This window comes from Asterias rubens, chromosome 9 (assembly GCF_902459465.1).
Source record: "Asterias rubens chromosome 9, eAstRub1.3, whole genome shotgun sequence".
Lineage (NCBI taxonomy): Eukaryota > Metazoa > Echinodermata > Asteroidea > Forcipulatida > Asteriidae > Asterias > Asterias rubens.
The window spans coordinates 485,743-498,959 of record NC_047070.1 but is presented as its reverse complement, the minus strand read 5'-3'; positions in this window follow the sequence as shown (position 1 = coordinate 498,959).

Here is a 13,217-nt window from a genome sequence, read left to right as displayed (position 1 = left end):
AGCGCAAAGTAAATATTACCCAGACCTCAAAAGTGCATTGACATGACAATGAAAGCCTCTGTCAATGAGTTCTGCAACTGATTGGCTTAGTTAACGTCTCAAGACCAAATACACTAGGCATTTTAAATTGAAAGTCAACTACGCTCGGCTCAAAATGCAATAATATTATTGCGAGTTCTATCCACACAAAAATAAAAACAGCGGCAAAGCTGAACAAGCCGGGCACAATGTTGATTCTACTTACAGTACCGATTGATTAATGTATTAGGCTGAGAGGGGGAACGATTCACTGTCTTTCCTTTTTCTACCCGGCGACTTTTGATGATGCGATGCTGCGTCCGCAATCGGGGTTGCGGACGCCAATGCTGCCGTCATCAATGAATCTACTAATACACAACGCAGACAGCAAATGAGATCTAGTCTACTTCTCTTTCACTCTACCCTTCCTCCCCCATATCCCGGTCTCGTATTCTACATCGTCAGATTTCAGTCCTATTCAAATAAAAAGCTTTTATTGAATAATTCTTGTTGAAGATGGACTGGAGTGTTAGGGGTTGGTTCCAGTCAGCGGGCGAAGGACAGACCATACGCCGTTGATAAACGCTCCAGCCCCGTAGGCTAGAGAGGCAGGTGCAGAGATACCCCGAGTTTTCCATCCGTCTTTCATCCCCCGACTCTTAATTCACAACTCACATTTAAAGGATTTGCATCAGGTGTTTGCCGTTACTTTCCATCTAAACATTTATTCAGGGTGACAGATCGAGTGGAGTGACGGTTCAGACTTCAAGAGATCAGTAGAAGTGTTGGTTTGAGTCCAGGGGGGATTATGTTTAAAGCACCCGGAGGGTTCGCTCCTTGTTGCTTGCACTTTGGGAGGACGGGTTCATCTTTATATTGATCGCATAACAGTATTACATCCCTGAGCCCCCAACGCCAAACTTATCTTTTTCTTCTAACCAAGACCTTGCAGCAAAACAACTAAGTAGGCATGTTGACTGGTTCAACGAACGGGTTATTGTTTTTGCAAATAATGATTGATCATGAATTCTAAATATAAAAGTATATAAATTGTTTTCCTCGGTAAACATAAGGCAGATTGTATGTTCTGCTGGACGGTGCGGATGAAACGACTTCACATCCTTAATATTCCTTACAATTTAACTCGAACAATTGCGGCTCTTTTCCTTCAGTAAACCTTAAGTGAATTGAGTTTCCATGTAATTGGGTGGGTTCTCTCTAAACGTGCTTTTACGCTGTCATATGTACCGTCAAACATGCCGACTTTACCTTGACATTATTAAATGGAGGGAGAGAAAGAGAGAAAAAGCAGAGTGAGTTTGGGACTCAAAAAAGGCTAGAATCGATCTTGTATTTGAACTTCTCTCCTGAGAGGATAAAATCAACACGATTCCGGACACAGCACGTAAAGTCCGACAAGTTGTACGGAGGATCGCCGTCTGTGTGTAGCTTCGTGCAAATGACCCAAGACTAATAGATGCCTCTCTAACTAGCTATTACTGATGTGTCGCCAGGTAGACGTGGTAAACATAGAACAATGGTTAAATTGTGAGCAATTCCTTGAAGTTACAGGTCATTTGTTTTGTATGTCGGTAGGGAATTTAAGTTAAGGAAATTAACGCAGTATCTCTATTATACAAGTTACATCATGATGCTTGGTAAGCAAAACATGCTTGGTTTGGAACATGATGAAAGTAAAATAGTTTTAACAAATTAACAAAGACAACTCGAGAATAAACCAAGACATCCGTTACTTGTAAACAACCGATAATTTTGAAGTTCATGTTTTCATTATTAAATTTACCTCAGGCGAGATTGGCAAATGGTGTTTCAAAAACATAACAACCCCCGTCCAAAGTTTTAGTTTTGTTTCATTTTTCAATTTAACTAATTATTAACGACCCACAAACTGTTTGCCTCTTGTGTGTTGACATTATTTTGTTTAAGAATAAAATAAAAAATACGAGCATCGTGCTTTCCGGTTTATCAAAATACCTGTCTAGAAATTGAAAATATTAGCAACCATTAATAATCGTTTGTCTGGTCCCATTCCGTGATTTTATCAATAGAGGTTGGCGGCACCACGTTTTGATTAGAGAGAAGGGGGGGGGGTAGGAGGGTTGCCCGGGCCCATTTTGCCCTGCCTGGATACCAAGTTATCTGTTAGACTTTTATCAGTCCCAGTAGGACCGTATGTCACGTAGGATGCATTGGGTTGCATTGATTAATGAAGGAGTCAGCTCTTCTCTAGTAGTGTAGTCCTTAGATAAGGTTAAGGTCGCATGTGACCTGTGCAGCGCTACGCTGAAAATCGAGCGAATGGGCATGTTGGATACGATTCTATAAAAGAACAGGTTGAAAGAGAAAGGTTGAAACCGTTATGTGTGCAGATGTAAACTTGTTGTGAGTAAGACGAAATGGGTTTAGTTGTATACCTTAGCTCTTATTTTAAAGATTGTTTGCAATACGTCATTGGCCGACATCTTTGATGAATTGTGCACGCGTGAAGAGCTTTCATTGGCTTATAACTCTATGATTCCAATGCATCTATTAGCAGTTTCCCCATGGTAGTTATTAAACTATAACACATGAAGTAACAACTAATTTGAAACTGATGATTTACATTTTCCAATCTGCAAGAATAAACCCTCTCCTGACCTAATCCAGGAAACTACGTTGCCAACACCAAACACTCAATGCATCATCCATCTTCACTGCTTGTCTCCTTATAACTCTTGACTTGAAAACCCTTCAGAAAAGACCTTTAACCGAATTCAATAAATCAACCATCTATGTATAATATTTATCGGGCCATGAGTCACCATCTGTCAATGTCTATTTAATTTTGAATAGTAGTATTTTTTTCTACAATTTTTATAATGTGAAATATTGATGTTCCCACCTTTTGACCATAAAAGAGTCTTTCTCAAAAGTGTTTAATGATAACAAAATACACACAGACAATTATTCATTTAACTAGTCGAACTATACTGTGTGAGTTGTATTTGGGTCGAAATAATTGATCAACACCACAGGTCATTTTAGTAGGTTGCAGTTTGCAACAGCCCATGCTTTTCTTCTTGTTTTTCTTCACATTTAACCATTTTAATTGATATCCCAGAATGGACCATTCCACATTAAACAGGTGGGTCGGGTCCAAGAGGTTTTGAATCTTTGTTGTTGATAGAATAAACTATTATTGAGCTTTTACGTCTGTATATACGGGGTTAGTCGATTATATCTCAACTCACTGATAATTTTATAAGCTTATGAGTGAATGGGATATATTGATACAAACTCTGTCTCTGTGCAAATTTTCTAAAGCTGGAAATCTTGCTGGTATTGAAAGACTCACCGCAGTGCCATCGATCGATCCGAGTTACTAGCTCATCCTATCACTGACTGCATGTTTCTCAACTCTTGCTGGTATTGAAAGACTCACCGCAGTGCCATCTATCGATCCGAGTTACTAGCTCATCCTATCACTGACTGCATGTTTCTCAACTCTTGCTGGTATTGAAAGACTCACCGCAGTGCCATCGATCGATCCGAGTTTTCTAACCCATCCTATAGTATAACTTACTGCATGTTTCAATCTCATTGTGGCCTTTGGTGGATTGCAGTGACGTATAATTGGGATCATAAACAACATTTCGATTATTTTCAATTTTGTGATTTCACATTGGGACTCAGCATGTCTAAATTGCTCTCAGCATGTAAAGTGGCTCTACACAATTAGTGTGTAGCGGGAGAGGGGAACTGGAAGCCCATCAGATAGGATTGAGTTATGAACGCTAGTCCCCATTCGCCATTTGAAACAAAACACTGCTTCGTCAAGACGCAGGAATCAAATGAACATAGCGCCGGATCGGCTTCCATACATTTACAATCTCAGAGAATCCTCCTCTTTTGTATTTTACAAGAGTTTAATTTTCAATATTTCCCCCTCAGGTTATTCCGTGTATCACACCCCAAGTATGCAGTGATCAATTATTAACAAAGCAGTTTAATTTGGCGAGAGGAGATTGTCAGTTTTGCCTTAGCTCGTCGACAGCTGACTGGTCTTGTTTTTCTTAAAGGACATTTACTTCAGCAGTTTACGAATCGCCTGTAACCGTTGGTAATTTCATCCCATGTTTTCTCTGACTTCCCTTCGTCTCTATTTCCCTATTTGTCCAGATCAGGTTCTCGTGGATCGAGGCAATAAAACAGCCGATACGTTCCTCTACTCCAACCTCTATCTCAGACCGTTAGTTATGATTTTCATTTTTCCATTTCACCATCGCTAAAATTGATGAATTACCCACATAGAGCAACTAGTCGTTAACCAGTCACATCGCATCGATGCTATGCATATCTACACTTTCTTGAGCTGTTACAGATATGTCTTCCCACTCGGTGTCATCAAGGTTGGTTCTTAGCTTGAGGGGTATATCCAGCTCCTCAAGTTGTCTGAATCAACATGGAGAGGAACATGCTTTTGGCTCCTCCATTATTAAGGTTTCCAACCATTCCTTCGTGTATATTGCTGTTTTAAATTACAAAACTTGGAAATGGTATAGGTCTATGTGAGTTATGTGTTGTTTGAATTGGACCATGTGTAACGGCACTTGGCTTATCTTATTAGAATTAAAAGGTATCAATCGCGAGCACTTTCATTTAGTTTCTTCAAAATTTGTCTTTGGAATAAGACGTTTTTTAAATATGTATATATATATATTTTAGTCAACACATTGTATACGATGTTAAAGAAATATTACATCAGAGCAGCGACACTCCATTATATCGAGCAACGTCCAAAATAAGGATTACCTAACATTTTAGGGTGATGTGGGAATTAGGGATGTACCATTTTTAAACAGGGGATACTTCAGGCAAATTGGAACCAGTTTACAATTGCATTGTCCTGAAACAACATCATAACTTGATTGTTTGTATTGGTCGAATAACTAATAATAATAATAATAACATAGGACTGCTATTTCCCAAATAACAATCTGACGTGGAAAGTAAAGAACATGAATTGACTGCGTTTAATAAATAATTAGATAAATTTATTAATAAACACAATATTAATTACAATCTCATAGCACGCAGGTAACATTTTAGTCTGGTGATTCTTTAATCCCAAAGATCCTGTTAAAACCCTCATTACATCAAGGCTGTTACATACATTTCCAAGAACTGTGAGGTGGTCCTCTTTTATCAAGGTACCTTGAAAGAAAAACCGGGAGACGGACATCCTTTCTGTGGTTTGATCCTCATCCGGGAATCTCCCCAATGTAGTGCGAGCAGACTCGAATTAACAACCTATCCTTGATATGCTACAATTAAAAAAAAAAAAAGCATTAGTGTTTTGACCCAATAGAAAACGAAAACCAAATTAATTGCAACCTCCTGTGCTTTCTGTTTTTTTGCTTCTTCTTTTTTTCTCTTCTTCTTCTGTACTTGGTTCAGGTAGGATTTGTTTTATATAATTGGGACACGTTGAAGGGAATCTAGTGGTGAATGAGGACAAGTTGTTTACTGGGTTATAAAACCCATTCTGAGAGACGGTTTGGAGAATAGACTTTGTGCCTGTTTTGATACAGAAATATCACAGTAAGCGTTAACCAAACGGATCATGGTATAGGGTTTCGTAAAATTAAACCGCATAAGCTCTTTTTGTAAGCAAATATACGAATATACACATGATCTTAGGTCAGGTTTGTATATCAGTTTAAAAATCTCTATGGCTCACTAGCCTTTTGAATATTCATATTGAATTTTAATGAGCTTCAGAGACAGCAAGGCCTATTAGTGTTTAACATCAAGACGTTCAATGATTATAATACAGTGAAGGAAACCAAACGATTCCGCCTCTTGTAGATAAAGATAAAGAGAGGGCGAGACTCTTAAAGAAAATTGGTTTAGCTCATGGGAGACGAATATAAATGACGGGAAATTAATTTGACAATCTCTATTTTTTTATTAAACTCCCGTGGAATTGTAAGTTAAAACAACGTTCTGTTCATTTCCTGCTGACGAATTAATATAAAGAGATTTAAGATATCAAATTAATAAATCAAATTGTCTAATTTAGGATTGAGCTTGGCTTTTGTGAGTCCTTGGAAATGCGTTAATTATGTATTTGTTGTCAAATTTATATTTATGTTTGTCTATCAATCATTACGTGAATATTGGATCTAGAATTGTCATCGAGACAATCAATCCTAAATATTGGTCAAAAATGTAACTCATGAAGTTTAGCGGCGCCTGTAGGTCAAGTAATTTATCAGACCACGATGTCATCACGAACTCAACATTAAATAGGCCTTAGTGTAGTATACGAACATAAACATTGACAATGTTCAATTGTTTTTCCTCGTGTATGATTTATGACTGCTTATTGTTTTGTTTTTATAACAACATGGGAGAGAATGGTGACGCTGTGAAACGGATGGTTTGGTTTGTGTTTCTTGCCAAAACATGTAGAAATATTTTTCACTTGATTTTGTGAATACATATCTTTTAAATCTGCAAGATTTATTTACACGTTATTATATTAGGTTTGCAAATCCCAAGAAATAGATTGTTGTTTTGCTCCGGTCCACATACAAGGTGTCAATGGCGTGTGTGGGTTGTTGAATACTGTAGAGCTCCTAGTCAGACTCCAAGACGTGTGTCTTCACACAATAATATTGCAGACGTGCTCTGAAAGAACGCTTTTCTCTTGATAGTGGGAAGTGTTATATTCTGGACAGACTATAGCTCACTTACACAGCCATCTTCAGACCGGTTAAGGCGAGCAATTTTGCCCACCAATGAAAAATACGACTTTTGACGAAGCCGTTGTCCTGCGGTGAGACCATGTAAAGTACGGAGCTTTAAAGATGACATCCAAAATGTTCAGATACTTTACTGTAGGAGGATGACTTTATAAACGTAACATGACGACAGCATGTGATTACTTATTATCTCCTATCCGTAGTCTTTTTTCTATATGCTCATATACAGTTAGGTGTCGACTTCTCGAAATACATAGGAAAGAGAGATTGAGTGACTGTGAATTATGTTTAAAATGCAGTTTGGACAAACCAATCATGTAAATTGTTGTGTTCTTTATAATTTGTCTTTGTAGTTTCCGATTGATCTAATCCGCAATTACAATAGTAATTGTGAGATTTTCACAGAGTTCACCATGAGCTGCTCGTAGGGATAGGGAGAGAGAGTGGTAAGCAGTGTGGAAAGAGGGACAACACATTTTGCAGAATTTCATTTCGTTTTATTTCATTTATCACGTCTGGTTGTGAAGCTTACAGAACTCTCAAAAGAGTGAACTTAATTATTATACATAGCAACGAAACACATGGAGTCAAGGCAGTGAATGAGGTTTCAGTTTAAGATGTTGGAAGAAAACCACCGAGAATATTCATCCAGGGAAAACCCACTCCGTCTTGTAAGACGCGTTATCTGAAACGTAGTCAACTCCAGTTAAAACCTGTCCTATATTTATAAGACATCGTGACACCTCATAGTGCATTTGATTTTACGTGAAGGAGAGTGTTGGTTGTACCATGGTTGTACATAAAGAAAGGGAATAATGCGATTGGGGACGAGGTTATGATCTCTGGCATGGCAGCATCAAGAGGCCATGGTTAGAACGAACTATTGATTCTGTAATGAGTTTAGGCAAGCAACCGTTAAAAGACCATTGAATAAAAAAAGGGAATACGGGTCAAGCTGCTGATAAACAGGGCATGGAGATAGTTTGCGTCTAGCAATGCGTTAAGAGATGCAGAGGCAACCATAATAGGGAAATCTGAATACCGAATCATTAAATGGAGTGTACATATTTTGAATGATCAATCTTTTATAGGCAACAAAGTTGTTAAAGGTTATATTGTTGCCGAGCATTAAATCACAAACCTTAAAACAAACTCGTCACGTAAGTATTAAGTTAGCCTTTGAATGGGCAGCGATGGTCTTGCGATTGCATTATGGCAAGTCTTGTGGTTTTGCTGTTTAGTTGTTAATGGAAATGAGACATGACAACTGCTGTAGTTGCGGCGGTTTAAATAAGTTTTTTTATTAATATTACGAATACACATTTGTAGGAAGAACTGTTAATGTATTTGCGATATGTGCCAAAAATTTTTATATGTATTTTGTTTTTAATTATTCTAACAAATGGGCTATTGACCAATTCAGTTCGTATAGTTTTTTTTTTTGTATTTAACTCAATAATTGGAAGCTTATTAATTCATTTCAAGATCGAGCCCGTTGTCTTTTTATTCTAAACGTTGCAACAGCGTTGCTCTGGTCGTCATCGCAACAGCTGTGCTCTGGTCGTCATCAAATGATTTGTGTTATTTTTAAAATGTGAATGTGAGGGAAATATCTGACGTTTTTGGTGAAAGTCTTTTGCCGTTCTAGCACAATCCTTACAACGCCGGATATAATTGAGGTTACAGAAGAGTAGTTGTGGCAATACAGCTGTTGGCAACCTTCACCTAGATCAAGGGTTACATTAAAGCCAGGCTAATGATAGAGCCAGGCTCGTTGCTATATTTAGAGTCGGGTAACATTATTGTAAGGGGATGTGGTTATGAGATGTAGATTCGGGCTACATTTAAATTTGTGGTTGTGACTACATGAGGTGTAGATTCGGGCTACATTTAGATTCGTGGTTGTGGCTACATGAGATGTAGATTCGGGCTACATTTAGATTCGTGGTTGTGGCTACATGAGGTGTAGATTCGGGCTACATTTAGATTCGTGGTTGTGACTACATGAGGTGTAGATTCGGGCTACATTTAGATTCGTGGTTGTGACTACATGAGGTGTAGATTCGGGCTACATTTAGATTCGTGGTTGTGGCTACATGAGATGTAGATTCGGGCTACTTTTAAATTCGTGGTTGTGGCTACATGAGATGTAGATTCGGGCTACTTTTAAATTCGTGGTTGTGACTACATGAGGTGTAGATTCGGGCTACTTTTAGATTCGTGGTTGTGACTACATGAGGTGTAAATTCGGGCTACATTTAAATTCGTGGTTGTGACTACATGAGGTGTAGATTCGGGCTACATTTAAATTCGTGGTTGTGACTACATGAGATGTAGATTCGGGCTACATTTAAATTCGTGGTTGTGGCTACATGAGATGTAGATTCGGGCTACATTTAGATTCGTGGTTGTGACTACATGAGATGTAGATTAGGGCTACATTTAAATTCGTGGTTGTGACTACATGAGATGTAGATTCGGGCTACTTTTAGATTCGTGGTTGTGGCTACATGAGGTGTAGATTCGGGCTACATTTAAATTCGTGGTTGTGGCTACATGAGGTGTAGATTCGGGCTACATTTAGATTCGTGGTTGTGACTACATGAGGTGTAGATTCGGGCTACATTTAGATTCGCGTTTGTGGCTATATGAGGTGTAGATTCGGGCTACATTTAGATTCGCGTTTGTGGCTATATGAGGTGTAGATTCGGGCTACATTTAGATTCGTGGTTGTGACTACATGAGATGTAGATTCGGGCTACTTTTAGATTCGTGGTTGTGACTACATGAGGTGTAGATTCGGGCTACATTTAGATTCGTGTTTGTGGCTATATGAGGTGTAGATTCGGGCTACATTTAGATTCGTGGTTGTGACTACATGAGGTGTAGATTCGGGCTACATTTAAATTCGTGGTTGTGACTACATGAGTTGTAGATTCGGGCTACTTTTAGATTCGTGGTTGTGACTACATGAGGTGTAGATTCGGGCTACATTTAGATTCGCGTTTGTGGCTATATGAGGTGTAGATTCGGGCTACATTTAGATTCGTGGTTGTGACTACATGAGGTGTAGATTCGGGCTACATTTAAATTCGTGGTTGTGACTACATGAGATGTAGACTCGGGCTACTTTTAGATTCGTGGTTGTGGCTACATAAGATGTAGATTCGGGCTACATTTAGATTCGTGGTTGTGGCTACATGAGGTATAGATTCGGGCTACATTTAGATTCGTGGTTGTGACTACATGAGATGTAGATTCGGGCTACATTTAGATTCGTGGTTGTGGCTACATGAGATGTAGATTCGGGCTACATTTAGATTCGTGGTTGTGGCTATATGAGGTGTAGATTCGGGCTACATTTAGATTCGTGGTTGTGGCTACATGAGGTGTAGATTCGGGCTACATTTAGATTCGTGGTTGTGGCTACATGAGATGTAGATTCGGGCTACATTTAGATTCGTGGTTGTGACTACATGAGGTGTAGATTCGGGCTACATTTAAATTCGTGGTTGTGACTACATGAGGTGTAGATTCAGGCTACATTTAGATTCGTGGTTGTGACTACATGAGGTGTAGATTCGGGCTACTTTTAAATTCGTGGTTGTGGCTACATGAGATGTAGATTCGGGCTACTTTTAGATTCGTGGTTGTGGCTACATGAGGTGTAGATTCGGGCTACTTTTAGATTCGTGGTTGTGACTACATGAGGTGTAGATTCGGGCTACATTTAAATTCGTGGTTGTGACTACATGAGGTGTAGATTCGGGCTACATTTAAATTCGTGGTTGTGACTACATGAGATGTAGATTCGGGCTACATTTAGATTCGTGGTTGTGGCTACATGAGGTGTAGATTCGGGCTACATTTAAATTCGTGGTTGTGGCTACATGAGATGTAGATTCGGGCTACTTTTAGATTCGTGGTTGTGATCACATGAGATGTAGATTCGGGCTACATTTAAATTCGTGGTTGTGGCTATATAAGGTGTAGATTCGGGCTACATTTAGATTCGTGGTTGTGACTACATGAGGTGTAGATTCGGGCTACTTTTAGATTCGTGGTTGTGACTACATGAGATGTAGATTCGGGCTACATTTAGATTCGTGGTTGTGGCTACATGAGGTGTAGATTCGGGCTACATTTAGATTCGTGGTTGTGGCTACATGAGGTGTAGATTCGGGCTACATTTAGATTCGTGGTTGTGGCTACATGAGGTGTAGATTCGGGCTACATTTAAATTCGTGGTTGTGACTACATGAGGTGTAGATTCGGGCTACTTTTAGATTCGTGGTTGTGGCTACATGAGGTGTAGATTCGGGCTACATTTAAATTCGTGGTTGTGACTACATGAGGTGTAGATTCGGGCTACATTTAAATCGTGGTTGTGACTACATGAGATGTAGATTCGGGCTACTTTTAGATTCGTGGTTGTGACTACATGAGGTGTAGATTCGGGCTACATTTAGATTCGTGGTTGTGACTACATGAGGTGTAGATTCGGGCTACATTTAGATTCGTGGTTGTGGCTACATGAGATGTAGATTCGGGCTACTTTTAGATTCGTGGTTGTGGCTATATGAGGTGTAGATTCGGGCTACATTTAGATTCGTGGTTGTGACTACATGAGATGTAGATTCGGGCTACTTTTAGATTCGTGGTTGTGACTACATGAGGTGTAGATTCGGGCTACATTTAAATTCGTGGTTGTGACTACATGAGATGTAGATTCGGGCTACATTTAGATTCGTGGTTGTGACTACATGAGGTGTAGATTCGGGCTACATTTAGATTCGTGGTTGTGACTACATGAGATGTAGATTCGGGCTACATTTAGATTCGTGGTTGTGACTACATGAGGTGTAGATTCGGGCTACTTTTAGATTCGTGGTTGTGGCTACATGAGGTGTAGATTCGGGCTACATTTAAATTCGTGGTTGTGACTACATGAGGTGTAGATTCGGGCTACATTTAAATCGTGGTTGTGACTACATGAGATGTAGATTCGGGCTACATTTAGATTCGTGGTTGTGACTACATGAGGTGTAGATTCGGGCTACATTTAGATTCGTGGTTGTGACTACATGAGGTATAGATTCGGGCTACATTTAGATTCGTGGTTGTGACTACATGAGGTGTAGATTCGGGCTACATTTAGATTCGTGGTTGTGACTACATGAGGTGTAGATTCGGGCTACATTTAGATTCGCGTTTGTGGCTATATGAGGTGTAGATTCGGGCTACATTTAAATTCGTGGTTGTGACTACATGAGGTGTAGATTCGGGCTACATTTAGATTCGTGGTTGTGACTACATGAGATGTAGATTCGGGCTACATTTAAATTCGTGGTTGTGACTACATGAGGTGTAGATTCGGGCTACATTTAGATTCGTGGTTGTGACTACATGAGGTGTAGATTCGGGCTACATTTAGATTCGTGGTTGTGACTACATGAGGTGTAGATTCGGGCTACATTTAAATTCGTGGTTGTGACTACATGAGGTGTAGATTCGGGCTACATTTAGATTCGTGGTTGTGACTACATGAGGTGTAGATTCGGGCTACATTTAGATTCGTGGTTGTGACTACATGAGATGTAGATTCGGGCTACATTTAGATTCGTGGTTGTGGCTACATGAGGTGTAGATTCGGGCTACATTTAGATTCGTGGTTGTGACTACATGAGGTGTAGATTCGGGCTACATTTAGATTCGTGGTTGTGACTACATGAGATGTAGATTCGGGCTACTTTTAGATTCGTGGTTGTGACTACATGAGGTGTAGATTCGGGCTACATTTAGATTCGTGGTTGTGACTACATGAGGTGTAGATTCGGGCTACATTTAGATTCGTGGTTGTGACTACATGAGGTGTAGATTCGGGCTACATTTAGTTTGGTGGTTGTGGCTACATGAGATGTAGATTCGGGCTACATTTAGATTCGTGGTTGTGGCTACATGAGGTGTAGATTCGGGCTACTTTTAGATTCGTGGTTGTGGCTACATGAGATGTAGATTCGGGCTACTTTTAGATTCGTGGTTGTGGCTACATGAGGTGTAGATTCGGGCTACATTTAGATTCGTGGTTGTGGCTATATGAGGTGTAGATTCGGGCTACTTTTAGATTCGTGGTTGTGACTACATGAGGTGTAGATTCGGGCTACATTTAGATTCGTGGTTGTGACTACATGAGATGTAGATTCGGGCTACATTTAGATTCGTGGTTGTGGCTACATGAAGACGCTTGTTAGTAATAATCAGTCGAGATATCTGTTCGTTTTAATTAAAGTAATCTGTAATATAATGATGCCATAGACGAATACAATTTCATACATTTTTAATTTCTTTCTTAGATGTTTTTGTTTGGTGCAACTAAAACGAAGACTGGAGTAAGGCAATAATGTTAATGAGAGTATTTTAGTCACATATTAT